At 41.1% G+C, this 12,761-nt stretch overlaps 1 protein-coding gene across 3 annotated transcripts in view; it reads left to right on the forward strand.

Annotated features, from left to right (window-relative positions):
• The window catches only part of RABGAP1L (RAB GTPase activating protein 1 like), a 462,175-nt gene that overhangs the window by 171,993 nt on the left and 277,421 nt on the right, over window positions 1-12,761 (forward strand). The gene's annotated exons all lie outside the window — the stretch shown is intronic.

Below are 12,761 nucleotides of genomic sequence, written 5' to 3' on the forward strand. Positions count from 1 at the left end.
GGGCCTGGCAGGGATCCCCCCCATGGTCCTCTTCCCCCTCCTCCAGCCCCCGTACCCTGCCTCCTACTTACCACCATGGAGTCCAGGTCCAGCTCCCTGCTGTAGCCAGTGGGCACTGCCTGAATTGCCGAAGCTCTCCGAATTTTTTCTGAATTGATTCAGAGAGCTTCGAATTGATTTGGACCTTTTAATTGGTCCCCTGATTTGATTCAGATTTGGAGATATGGCCACTGAATCAGGCTGAATTGCCTCCAAATCAAATCAGCACCCAAAGCTTCGCACAGCCCTAGTGCGCTTCAGCATTGTGAAGACATGTGGGCTGTAGAGGAGGAATCCCTGAATGCCCTCTCAGGCTTCAGTCTCCAGAAGTTTGCAAGGACAGGAAAGGAGTCTTTTGTGGTCTACCCTCTTCCTTGGCCCCCTACTCTCCCCCAGTGGAGGGGGCACTGTGGGATGCCAGAAAAGCACTGAAGCTGTTTCAGAAAGTACTTCATACTTGTAATTCTTTTTTTGTTGGTCATTTTTAAGTACTTCTTCAGAGGTGAATGTCTACACCCTTGCTGGTTGGAGCCCATCAGCTTAGAGTGCTTTGAGCAGCATGTCTGTCCATAGCCTGTATGTACATTAGGTGGTTGCCAGCTTAGCTGTGCTGGTTAAGGGTGGGTGTGGTATTTTTTTTCCCAAGCAGATCAAAATGTAGGGACATAGAAGTCAAACTCATTAAGTCAATGGGATTTCAATTCTTAAGTACCCAAAGTAGATTTTAAAAAAGTTTTTTCTTTTTAAAAAAAAGATTTAAATATATATTTTTATGTTCCAAATCTGTTAAAAATTAAATATTAGTTCTAACTTTTCTATGACCTGTATGAATCTGTCAAACAGCCCTATTTAAATTATCATGGAATAAAGAATGCTCCTTTTATTATATATAGAATCAGGAAGAGAACATCTTGAACTTCTGAAATTAGTTTAAGCTTGAAAATTGTCTTTGTCACATGCTATATTAAGTATATATATAAATACCAGCCTTTTAAAATGGAAAGGATGATAAGTATACACATATTTCCAAATATAAGCACTTTCAGTTTCTGATATGTAGTAAAGCATTTTGCTTTAATGACTTTTGGCTTCAGTTTATTTAGCAACTGTAGTGAGGATATTTTCTCCATTTGAACTAGTTCCCTCAAAGCTGAGAAATTGTATTGAGCATTAAAAAAAAACAGGCAAGTTTGTTTTGTCATTACAATTCAAGGATGAAAACCAAATGAGAAAAGCTGAGATCTATTAATCCTAGAAAGCTGAAGAACATGGGGTTACATTTTCAGAGGTTTTCATGTGATTAAACATGCAGGTAGGTGCCTACTGGTATTCTCAAAAGCATTTAAGCAGGTTAAGCATCCAGCTTCCATGGATTTGTTGAAGTATGAAGAACATCAGGTCTCATCTTCCCAGTTTTGTTGTCCACATCCTTTGGAGGATCGTGAAATGGATCAAGAGCTTTTGTAACACCTAATTGAAAGAACAGGTTAAACAATTAACCAAAAATGCTTATCTGTCAACTCTTTGTTGGATATTTTGTGTTAAACTGATGGTAAAACAACAAAGAAAACATTTTGAGTAGCAGTCATTCTCCTTCAGTCCCTTGGGTGACCATATTTCTATGGCATTGTAACATAATATAAACATGTTATACAACTTAAAATAAACATGAAAGACAAGGCATAAATGTATAATCTAAACTACAGCCAGGAAGAGTGTAATTAAGAATGGAAGGAGAGATGCCTTTGTAAACTGGCAAAAAAGCCAGTTCTCTATATAATACATCCTTAATAGTGTGTGATAATATTAAGCCAGTTAACAAACCCTTTAAGTCTACTTTGGCTTGAAATGCCCTCTTAGATTTTAACATCTTTTGAATCTCTCTAAATCTATTTTTTGAGGCCTTAATTGTCAAAGCATATAATCCATAGAACCAGCTAACTAAGGGCTTGCAAGACTGAGATGAATGTAAGTTTTTTGTTCGGTACTGCTGATCATTTTTTAAAACCAGTTTGCCTACTTCTTACAGTCATCTTAATATGCACAAACGTCTGCTGGTATTGTGGACATTTGAGTATGATACCTATTCAGCCTTTGCAATTTATTTCAGGGCTGAGTAGCTTGTATATATTTTGTGAGTCTCTTGGGCTTCCCAGTTGCAAAAGCTGAAGTTTATTTCAAAAAATTCCCTTTATCTTTGTATGGCTGCCTAATTCTATCCTTTTCAGAAGTAGATTTATATGAAAACGAAGTTAGGCACTGCCCTGTTCTGCATGTCCCTGATGTGCAAGAAATGGTTAGTTAACCAGTTAGTCAAGGAGCAAATGAAAAATCGCACTTAGCTATGCTTCCTGGCCTGTCCCATGTCATGTCTGAAGCAGCTATGTAACTTCAGGCTGTGCAGTTGGTATTGAATTCATGGCAGAAGTGGGCTGTGCGGCAGCTTCTTTAACCTTGCAGGTTCCCCTCTGCATCCCCCCCACCAGTGCTGATTGGTAGCTGTGCTGGTTGCTGCTGACCAGCTGGGAGGCAAAAAAGGCAACATATTTAAAACTATGGTTTTTGCCTCCCTGCTGATCAGGAGTGAGTGCCAAGACGCCACTGCCATTTGGCGTTGGGGGGGGAGGGGGGGGTCACAGGGGAACCTGCAAGATTCAAGGAGCTGCCGCACAGCCCACTTCCACCTTGAATTCAGTAGGCCCCTAACAATTGGATATGTTTCTCCTTCATGTTCTTGTCTTTCTTCCATGGTCAACTTGGTCAACAAGCGTTGCATGCATCCTACTGATGTTTATGGAACCCAGAAAGCTGCTTTTTTTAATGAAAAAGACCAGATGTACTACTATATGTCTGTTTGCTTGGTTGGAGTTAGAATGAAAAGTTTTAAAAAGAGAAAATAAAATAAAGGCTTTTAAAAGAAGTGGATATTGTCTTAATTCTACTGGAAATCTAGCTTGGCTATAAGCAGAAAGAAATGCTGTAAAACAAAGGTAATGTGTTTTAGGAAGAGTCATTATATTTGCATAACAGTGGGCATTTAAAAATAATTATAGCTTTTTAATGTTATTAAAATAACTTGTCTATCCAGCAAGTTACAAAAATTCCTTTAAGATGAACTCACTTTTTAAAAACTAAAGTAGTTTAGGAGATTTTTACTTGACATCATTGGTTCATATGATAATTTACAGACCTTTGATTTTACCTACTTAAACTTGTAACCCTTTAGCTGCAAGTTCTAGTAGCACAAATGGGTAGCAACAGTAGCCCTTCTTCTGTTAGAGGTACAGGTTGACCACAATGGATTCCTTAATATAGAGCAGCCTGGAACTCCGTTGTCTGGAAAATGGAATTCCGAAGAAGGATCTGAAAGACACTGCAGCAGAACATTACAGTTGGCAGCATACCGCGCTCCCTCTCCAGTCAGAAGAATCTGAGACTAATATCTGCACTGGTTTTCTCAGCTGTTGGAGATATTATTTGAGAGGGAAAATTATTTTCCTTGGGCCATCAAGAGTGGAGGGGGTAGGATATGTCAGAAGTTCTTCTGATCATAATCAAGACACTGTTTCGGAGGAGATCACGTAGTTCCGTTATGTTTGGTCCCTGCTTTTCCTTCACTTCCATTGTGGCATGCTGCAAGAACTGTTTGTTGGTTTGAGAAATGAGGCAGATCTGTGGAAAACTGGATCTGAATAAGGCATTTGTTTTGTTGTTTGAGCCATGCAAATAGGACCAGTTTCAAAATGGCCAAAACTGGTTTAAGATAAACCTGGCTGAAGGTGGTATCAGACTTAACTGATTTGTGTCAAACTGGTTTATGTAACTTCTGTCCCAGACCCAGGCCTGATTTAAATTAAACCAGAGTCCCCCAGCATCCCAGAATGCTTTTCAGCCCTGGACTGGGCTGTCTGCTTCAGAGAGCAGGGCTGGCGCTGCCCCTCTCCTCCCTAGCCGGAGCTCCAGCTGGCTGCATAGGAGGTGGAGACTGAAGGCACAGTGAGGTCTGCCTGGCTTCCCCCTGCCCTGCCCCCCACCTCACCTCTCACTGCTCAAGCAGGGGTCCCCTCTTTCCCTTCCTCCCCTTTCCCACAGCATGGACCCCAGTGGCATGAACTCCAACTGGTATCTAGTCACAGTCATGCCACCACCATGCTAGCTAATGCTGAGCGGTATCCGTGTGTGTGTGTGTGTCTCTCCAGTTTCACTGGAACAAAGGCAGACAGAACAGTGTCTACTTAGGGCTTTTTGGAATTAATCAGCAAGTCAGCTGGTAATATCCCTCCATTCTTCTTTACAAATACCTTGGAAAAAGCGTGTTTTTGTTTTCTTGATGGGCTAATAAGCTTTATGTTCTGATAAGCTCCCTGCTGGCTTGCTGCAGAGGCTGCAATTTGACAGCATTCAAGGGGAGACAGAGAGATGTATGAGAAATGACCTGGTTTGCAGTGCATGGGACCTGTAAGTGCCATCATTTTGCTGCAGACAGTGTGACAAAGCAGGGAGAGGGTTAGGGTTTGAAAAGCTCAATATCATCAACAGATGCATGCACTGCACACAAGCAGTCCTCCCTCCACTCCCCATTCCTTTGCCTCAGAGTGTTATCTGAGGGCTGAGGGCTGGCAACACTCCAACCCCTTGAGCAGTGAGGGGTGGAGGAAGCCTGGTATGGAGGGCTGCTTCCCCCTGTCCCTCTAGGCACACCGTGCCTAGAGGCAAGGGTTTAAACCTCTCCCTAATCATATTGTTCTGTCAGGGCCTGGCCACACCCCCTGCTCAGCTTAGCATTGTGGAAGGGAAGGGAGGGTTCTCCTCCCCACCAGCCCCCCAGCTTCTAGCCTGAGCCACTGCAGGCATGTACCGACATTTCATAAATCAAAAGTCAGTGTCTATCCACTTGCAAATTGCTTTAATCTCTGCAGGTTAGAGTAACCTGAAAAGATTGAATCAATTTAGGCTTGGGTTTTTTGAATGTCTATGTCTGCCTAACCCCTATGTCAGACACCTGCCCATTTTGCCTTGCATCCTGAATTTCCACAAATTCTCTAGTATTAAGTTTTATCATGTTCTTGCATGAAAGTCTGTTAAAGATTGGGGATTTTGTCCTTAAACTCACAGCATTATTTATCGTAGGTCATATAAAACTGTTAATGGAACATTTCTTACCTCCAATGCCTAAACTTTTTAAGAATTAAAGCAAAATACTAGACAAATACAAACCCAGAAAATCAATATGCCCAACTGAGTTGATGTGAATATTAAAATTATCATAACAGTTCCTCCCAGTGCCAGCAGAATTAGGGAGTCATATGAAACCTCAGGGCATTTTAGGAGATGTCCAGTCATGAAAAAATTAGCTGCCTGTGACATAAAAATTAGAACAAAAAGGTTGAAATGAGGACATGTGTAGGTTAGTCAAAGCAAATGTTGCTTAAATTTGTGTACAAAACTCCCTAGTGTATAAATTGCTTATGCCATGCTTTGGTTTTTGCTATTATATTTCTCCTGAGTCCATTCACTTGATTAATTCTGATCTGCATTTCCTGAGGATTGACCTCTACTGAGGTGAAACTACCTGCATTCTAAAGCAGGAAGGACTGAATGTTGGTGTAAAGGAGGAATTGGTATGGTAGCCTACCCATATTCTGATGATAAAAAAAAATACGGCAACTTTTCTTCTAAGGGAAATGTGTATCCTTATTTTCCTGAATTGATATATTTTAATCTTTTTCTAAACTATCTGTTCATTAAGACAGAGAAAACCATAGTAGTGAAAGACACAATACCAGCTTTAAATCTTTTCTTACTGGTTGTCTTAATGGAAGATTGTCGATGTACAAATAAAAAAGCTAAAACGTAGCAATACCTTAGGAAGTATGATGTGCTGTGCATATAGATCTTTGTTTTTGTACAAAGTCTCAGTACTCTGCAAAAAGTGTTTTTTTCCCCTCTCGTGAACTGAGTGGTCATAGATTTGGCTTGCAAAGACTCTTTAATATAATGTATTACTTTGTTTCTATGAATATTTTTTAAGGTTCATTAGTATATCCCTACTGAATATCCACGATTACATTTAGATTTCACCTTCAGCAAAGCTGATTAGAATATCTTTAAAGTAACTTACAAGTCACACCACACATTATCACAGATTAGTTACAGATAAAAATATATCTTTGCAATGTGATTAGTTATTACTCTACTCAATTATCATTTATGACAAATGCAGTATAAATATAAAGAAAATATAGCTGCTGTAACAGCACATCAAGATGACTTGGCAGTACATCAGATACCTCCTGATAGTTTTCCCCAACATGATATGGCTATATCATGTTTTTATATCATTAAAGATGCATCCAAGCAAATAAGTATGTGTGGTGGGGTTTTGACAGTGCTGTTACATTTCCAAGGACCTGGTTTTGCTCACAGTGGGGATGTCATTTAATGGAGTCCAAAGCCAATTGCAATGAAGCTATTCTGGCAAGGAGAGGAGCCAGGAGTATATGGGCCCAAAGATACTCTCAGGAAATAAAACATCCATGAACACGGTTATGACCATTCCCACTGATCCTCCAATATTTGCTAATTCTGAAGATCTTTGTAATTGTTCCATGGGGAAGTTTGGATGAGAGAAAACACACCAGCATCCAACAAAAATCCACCAAAAGGAATGCTCCACTTCCTTTTTCCTGTGGATATTATGTAAGAGGGGATGTGTCACGCTCCGGCTGGGCTCTGCCAGCCTTGCCCAGCAACAGGTGCTGCCAAGCACTCTCCTCGCGATCTGGGAAAGCCCTACATGGCCCCTGGCCATATGCTGGGGAAGCCCCGTCCCCTGTGAAAAAACCTGCAAACATTTTAGACCAATTGGGGGCTTAAAAATGGGGCTTGTCATCTGGCCTATAAAGACTGGGGTGGAATTTTCCACCCAGCAGAGCAGAGAGAGCAGAGCAGCTTGCAGACACCAGAGCGTCCATCGCTTGCTCAACTAGCTAGACAGGAGCCGGAGCTTCCACCGCTTAGTGGGTAGGCCTGGCCAGCTTTCCATGGCTTCTCCGATTTCCAAAGTAACAGGTTTGCAGACCGGTTCGATTTAATCTCGGACGATCCACCGATTTATTGTTTTCGCCCTTACCCAACCCAAGATTCGATTTTTCCCTGCCTCACCTGAACCAGGACGGATCGATTTGCTTTAATCGTGTTGGATCCCTTGATTGTCTGGCGTTTGTTTGTCCCTCTCCCAAGCCGGGACGGGACGCACAGCCACATTCAACACCAGGTGGTGCATAAATAAGCAGATCACCGATTTGTTTTGTTTTCGTTATATCCGTCCCTTATTAGGACTGGGACTAAACTAAGTGTAACTGCCTGCGCAGCCACATCTGCATCAGTGGGGTGTAAGTAAGAACCCAAATAAAGTTTTCCTTGGAACCATCACGAGGAGTTTTCCTTGCAACCATTACAAATCCACCTCTCCCTTTCGCTAAATTAACATCAGGGGATAGAACCCACCCGGGCTATCGCCATAGCCTGGCTCATGCCCTGCACAGGATGTTATATCATATTACTAATCAGCTAAACTACATTTTTGTTGCATTAACGTAGACAAATTTATATGTGATAGGCATACGTGTATTATTGCTTTTCTTTGCTGTTTCACAGTGCCCAAACGTGTTGATGCTTTGCAGAAAAGACGAAGTGATTCCCTTCTCTCCTACTGCCAACTACAGAACTCTTACAATTTAAGTTTTACACATTACATTCCTAATGGGGGATGATGGTTGTAAGGCAGCAGGACCTAAATAAGCATAGAGATAGCAGCATAACAACTGTAGTTACTTAGTTAAGGTATGTGCACATACTGGTAGTGTTACTTTTTTCTTCTTTTTTTATCTTTGTGTTTTTCCCCTTCTTTGTATATTTAATTTAAAAAGAAAGAGAAAGAGGCTATGGTATATTATCAGAATTTATTAAATGAAAAATAAATTATTCTGGGCATCGTGGATTTAGGTCTTACAACGTTCAGGAGGTATGTAAAATAAGGATGTGCTAGTAGCTTGGAGGAGTATAGTAGAATATTCCACGTGCATGGAGTTTCATGGAAAAAGGCAGGTATGTTATTAATTATAGTCTTCATTTCAGTTCTGGATTTTCATGCACCTCTGATATGAGATTCTCTAGATGCTTGCACCTGATTATGGAAAGTTTTTCATATGTGTGTGTCCTCTAAAATGTTATCTAACTTATGTGTATGTTATATTATTTAATTTTTTCAGCTTTGCTCCAGGCTGTTCTCCTTCTTTGGTATGATAGGTTTAGAATTGTAAATGGACTGATCACATTTTCAGTGATTAGGCAAAGTTGTTTGGAGCCATTACAGGCATCTGGGATACCCACAGAGGTTGGAATGTTTATTAACCAATTATATTGCTTAGCTCCCTATTAGCAATTTTATAATAGATGAATAAACAATAAGACTCATATATAGATTCAGATAAGTTGTTCCTAATCTCTTGCATGTAGTTGCTGTTGTAAACAGCCTTGATATTTGAAAGAATTCATTTTGGAGTTATATTGTTGGACCAGCGTGGCTTTGGATGGGCAAATCCTCGGGAGGAGGAAAATGATTTAAAAAAATTACAGTAACTAGGACATGGTATCTTTTGGCCTAGTGTTGATATCCTTGTTTGAATCAAATGAATTTTAAGCTCAAAATGTTAATGTTAGTACAGGGTTGAAATAAATAAATACATTCCAAATGTCCTACTGAGATGCTTGTAGTTATCTACCAAGATGGTATGTTGCTGACAGGTGGGGCCTTATTGCCTCATGCCTTAGTACTGGTTTAGGGGGAGCCCAGGAACATGATCCCGGGCAGTGGGTACTCTCTCTACTGGCAGGTAGCAAGTTCTTGCAGCTGGGAGGCCCATTAACTGACAGCCTGTCACCCGGAGAGGTGGCACCATGCACTCCTATGGCTTGGAAGTCTAATCCTGCTTAAAGAAAATCTTCACATTTTAATGAGTTCAGGATTAGAATATATTTCCTTTTTCAAATACTGTTTCAAATACCCTTTTCAAATCCTAGCATTTAGGAGTTTTAGAAGAACTCTGTATTGGTCTAATTCTGCTCTAGGTTTTACCATGAACTTAATTGAATGAACTTAAATGAATAGGTAGGCCTGTACTTGAAGGCATTTGAAGGACCCACCCTTCAATCATAATTCTGCGCTTGTTATCTCTATATCTTGCACCTCTTCTTCCTCTGCCTGTTTTGTTTGGTTTATACAGGTTGAGAGCTATGACATGGAACTTGTTATAATAACAGGAATGTGATAATTTTTACAACAAGATAATGAAGGGAAGATCTTGTATTGTTCTTATAAATTAAGTTGTGGATCGAAAAATAAAGAAAAAAGTATTTTTATTGTTGCATATGTGGGGAGATAGCTGTAAGAACAGAATTCTAGTACTCTCATCCTTAGTTGTTCATTTCAATTAAAAGCATCTTGAGGGGAGGTTTTCAGCAGAAGCTGAAGCTACTGTCTGTTGCTACAGCTGTAGTTTTAAATCCTAGTGGGGACAGCTTTTAACTCTTTTGCCCCTCCCACCCTCTTCAGCTCCTGCTCCTCCCTGCCTCTGCTCTCTGCTACCATCCTCCACCCCCTCTGCCCCTCCCCTGCCACTGGCACCACTGATCCTTATTGCAGGTCCAGCACCTGCTAGGGCCCTGCTCTGGCCCAGGGCATGAGGCATAGAGCTCGTGCTGGTTCCAGCCTCTGCCTGTTCACCCAATAGCAAGGTGGCAATGGCAGCTCTGGCCCCAACTCCTGGTGCTGGAGCTGCCACCATTGCAACCAGTGCCACCCTACAGATTTATAAAACTTTTAAATTCTTCATCTTAAAATAATTTTTGAGGGACCAAAAGGAGCATAATTTCTATCTGAGCAAATCTGTTCCTGCACAATAGATTTCAGGTTTATGGTGCATATTTTGTGGATTTAGCTTCTTTTGGCTATCCTTTTGTAAATGTATTAAAAAAACTAGAAGCAATCTGAGGTGTTTTTGATCAAGAAAACAGGTTATCATGGGGTTCAGTTGCCTGGTAGGATAGGTAAGATACTAAAGAATGCTAATGGTAAAATAACTGCAGCTCTACGTTATTATATTTCATCTTTGCTATTCCATTACTAGCCCCAGTTCTTTGTCTTTGGTATCTTGCAAGGAACAAGAATCTTTGAAAGACCCTAGAACAGGGGTTCTCAATGTTTATGTGCCCAAGGGCACATTCAAATTTAAAAGCAAAAGCAGCGGGTGCCAATATGACAGCATTTTTTGTTGAAATAATGATTTTTACTGATAGTTAAAATGCACGCGGGCACCTGAATAAACTTTGGAGGGCGCCATGGTGCCAGTGGGCACTGCATTGGGAACCACTGCCCTAGAAAGATCTACAGGCTTGAAATAAATGCATTCCAAATGTCCTGCTGAGGTGCGTATAGATGGTATGCTGCTGACAGGCGGGGAAATTCCAGCTGGTTTGAAGAAGCAGCTCTACCCACTGAAATTATTAAATAGGTATGTCTTTTTGACCACTGGGTATGTCTTTTTGAACAGTTTTATTTCAGCTTGCATAATGGCTTCCACTATAACTTTTTTCAGAAGTTTTTAAGATTCTGAAAATTCCTCTTGTGCTGCAACAGTCTGTGCTGGGAATTTCATTCAACTCACACGTTTTAGATGTAGGTTTGGTGTGATATTTGAGACATCTGCAGAAGCACATCTTTCCTTCTCTGGAAATTGTGTCAGCCCAATGTAATTGTTTTTGTATGTGCATTAGAAAATCAATCAGTCAAACAAACAAAACCTATTGCTAACTTTTCAATAAATTCTGTTACTGCCAACAGCCAAAACAAGAAGTATGATGATGAGCAGTTAAGAGAACTCAGGAAGCTAGAATTAATCTGTGTTGGCTAGAGGCCTCTGTTCTTACCAGAGCGCCATTGCTCAAATGCAGTGCGATACATTCTTTACCCCAAAGAGTATACATTCCAAAAGAAAAAGACAACAAAGGTGAAACAGGCACAGAATTGAAGCAAGTTATATAGGGTGATTGCAGGTCAGTGACCAAGCTTGGGAACAATAAAATCAGCTGTCAGCTCCCAGTCCAGTATTTTCATTGCTACATCAACCTGCTGCTTATGTTATAGCCCTCAACCTCTTACGGTCATTCTTCCTCCTGATATGTTTCAAGATGCATGCTTGTTCATGGTCTAAGTGAAATATGAAAGTATGTGTTATGGATTTAATACTTACTGTAGGCTGTAGAGATGCAGAAACTACACACACATTTTGGTATGGTAAATATAAGCGTGCAATGCCTTAAAGCATTTCAAATTTTTGTGCTAAGCCAGGTAAGGTTCTTTGGGTAGATGTGATATCTTTTGTTAGACCAACGGAGAAGCTGGAATAAAGTTCTTTGCATGCTTTTGGGCACAACTACCCTTCTAAGCTATTAATTTATGTAGGGCACTTAGGCGTGTTGTAGGTATCAGTATGAATCTACTGTCATATGGTCTTAGCACCAGCAAGTAAAAGATTTAACTTAAAAATTGGTCATAGTACTGTAATGATGGGTGAGGAAGCAGGACACAAGCTCTAGACACACTGCCTGGGGAGAGGGGCAGAGGTTAGAGGAGCACCTCCCTCATCCTCCATTCCTGTCCTCTGTCTCTGTCTCCTTCCTACCCCCAATAGTACCATCATTGAGGAAATCAGAGAAGCAGCAGCAACATGGTAGAAGAGCAGCTGCTGGATGTATGCTGCTGCATGGAAAGATGCTACCAAAAAGCCAGTTGTTTTTGCTGCCAAAAACCAGCATTTTTGTTTGCTTGACACATGTCATTGGTTAAAAAGGAGGTAGTATTTCCCCCATCAGTAGCATACCTTCAGCTGCTGCTCCCACACTGCCCTCCCTATCCCCCGCCCCCCCCAGCGGCTGCCGGAGGCTGGAAGTGGGGGACAGGAGTACTGGCCCATTATGCCTCTGGCTGATCACCTATTATCCTGCTCTAAAGATTTCCTTTACGGGGGAATTCCAAGAGGTGTGGCTATGTGCTCATGTGAATTACAGTTCTAGGTATCAGACAAATTAGGGGAATAAATATATGCTTGGAAGTAAAAGAATTTGATCTCTCAAGGCTATTTTCTGCACCCTTTTCTTAGAGTATACTGTATGTTGCCTTTGTCCCCCCCTTTTGGCAAGATGTTTTCTTTTTTCACACTTTCAAGTGTTGACTGTATATATACCAGCAAGTGTGTGTGTGTTTACAATGTTTACATGCAATAATTTCATTTAAAAATAGTTCATACAGTTCTGCCACCTTCTCATCAAGTGAGATTTGTCTTTTTAACATATTTATTACCTTTCACATACTGCATGCAACAAAGGCCCAATCCTGCATTTTTTACACATCCAAAACTCCCATTAACATTAATGGGAATCTTGAATGTACAAGGAAATTCAGTTCAGTAGTTTTGCATATTCAACCTTTAATCATGGTAACATTTAAACTAAGCCCGCTGGGGGATGGGGGGACTACTGCCCCTGCTGGCCCGCTGAACGGCCCTTGCAAAGCCAGTGGACCAAGGCACTTAAAGGGGCACTTAAGGGAGCCCACCCCTGCCCCAGCCCTGGCACAATCTGTGGGCAAGGCAAGAGCCCCC

This window comes from Crocodylus porosus, unplaced genomic scaffold (assembly GCF_001723895.1).
Source record: "Crocodylus porosus isolate Cpor-Errol unplaced genomic scaffold, CroPor_comp1, whole genome shotgun sequence".
NCBI classification, from domain to species: domain Eukaryota; kingdom Metazoa; phylum Chordata; order Crocodylia; family Crocodylidae; genus Crocodylus; species Crocodylus porosus.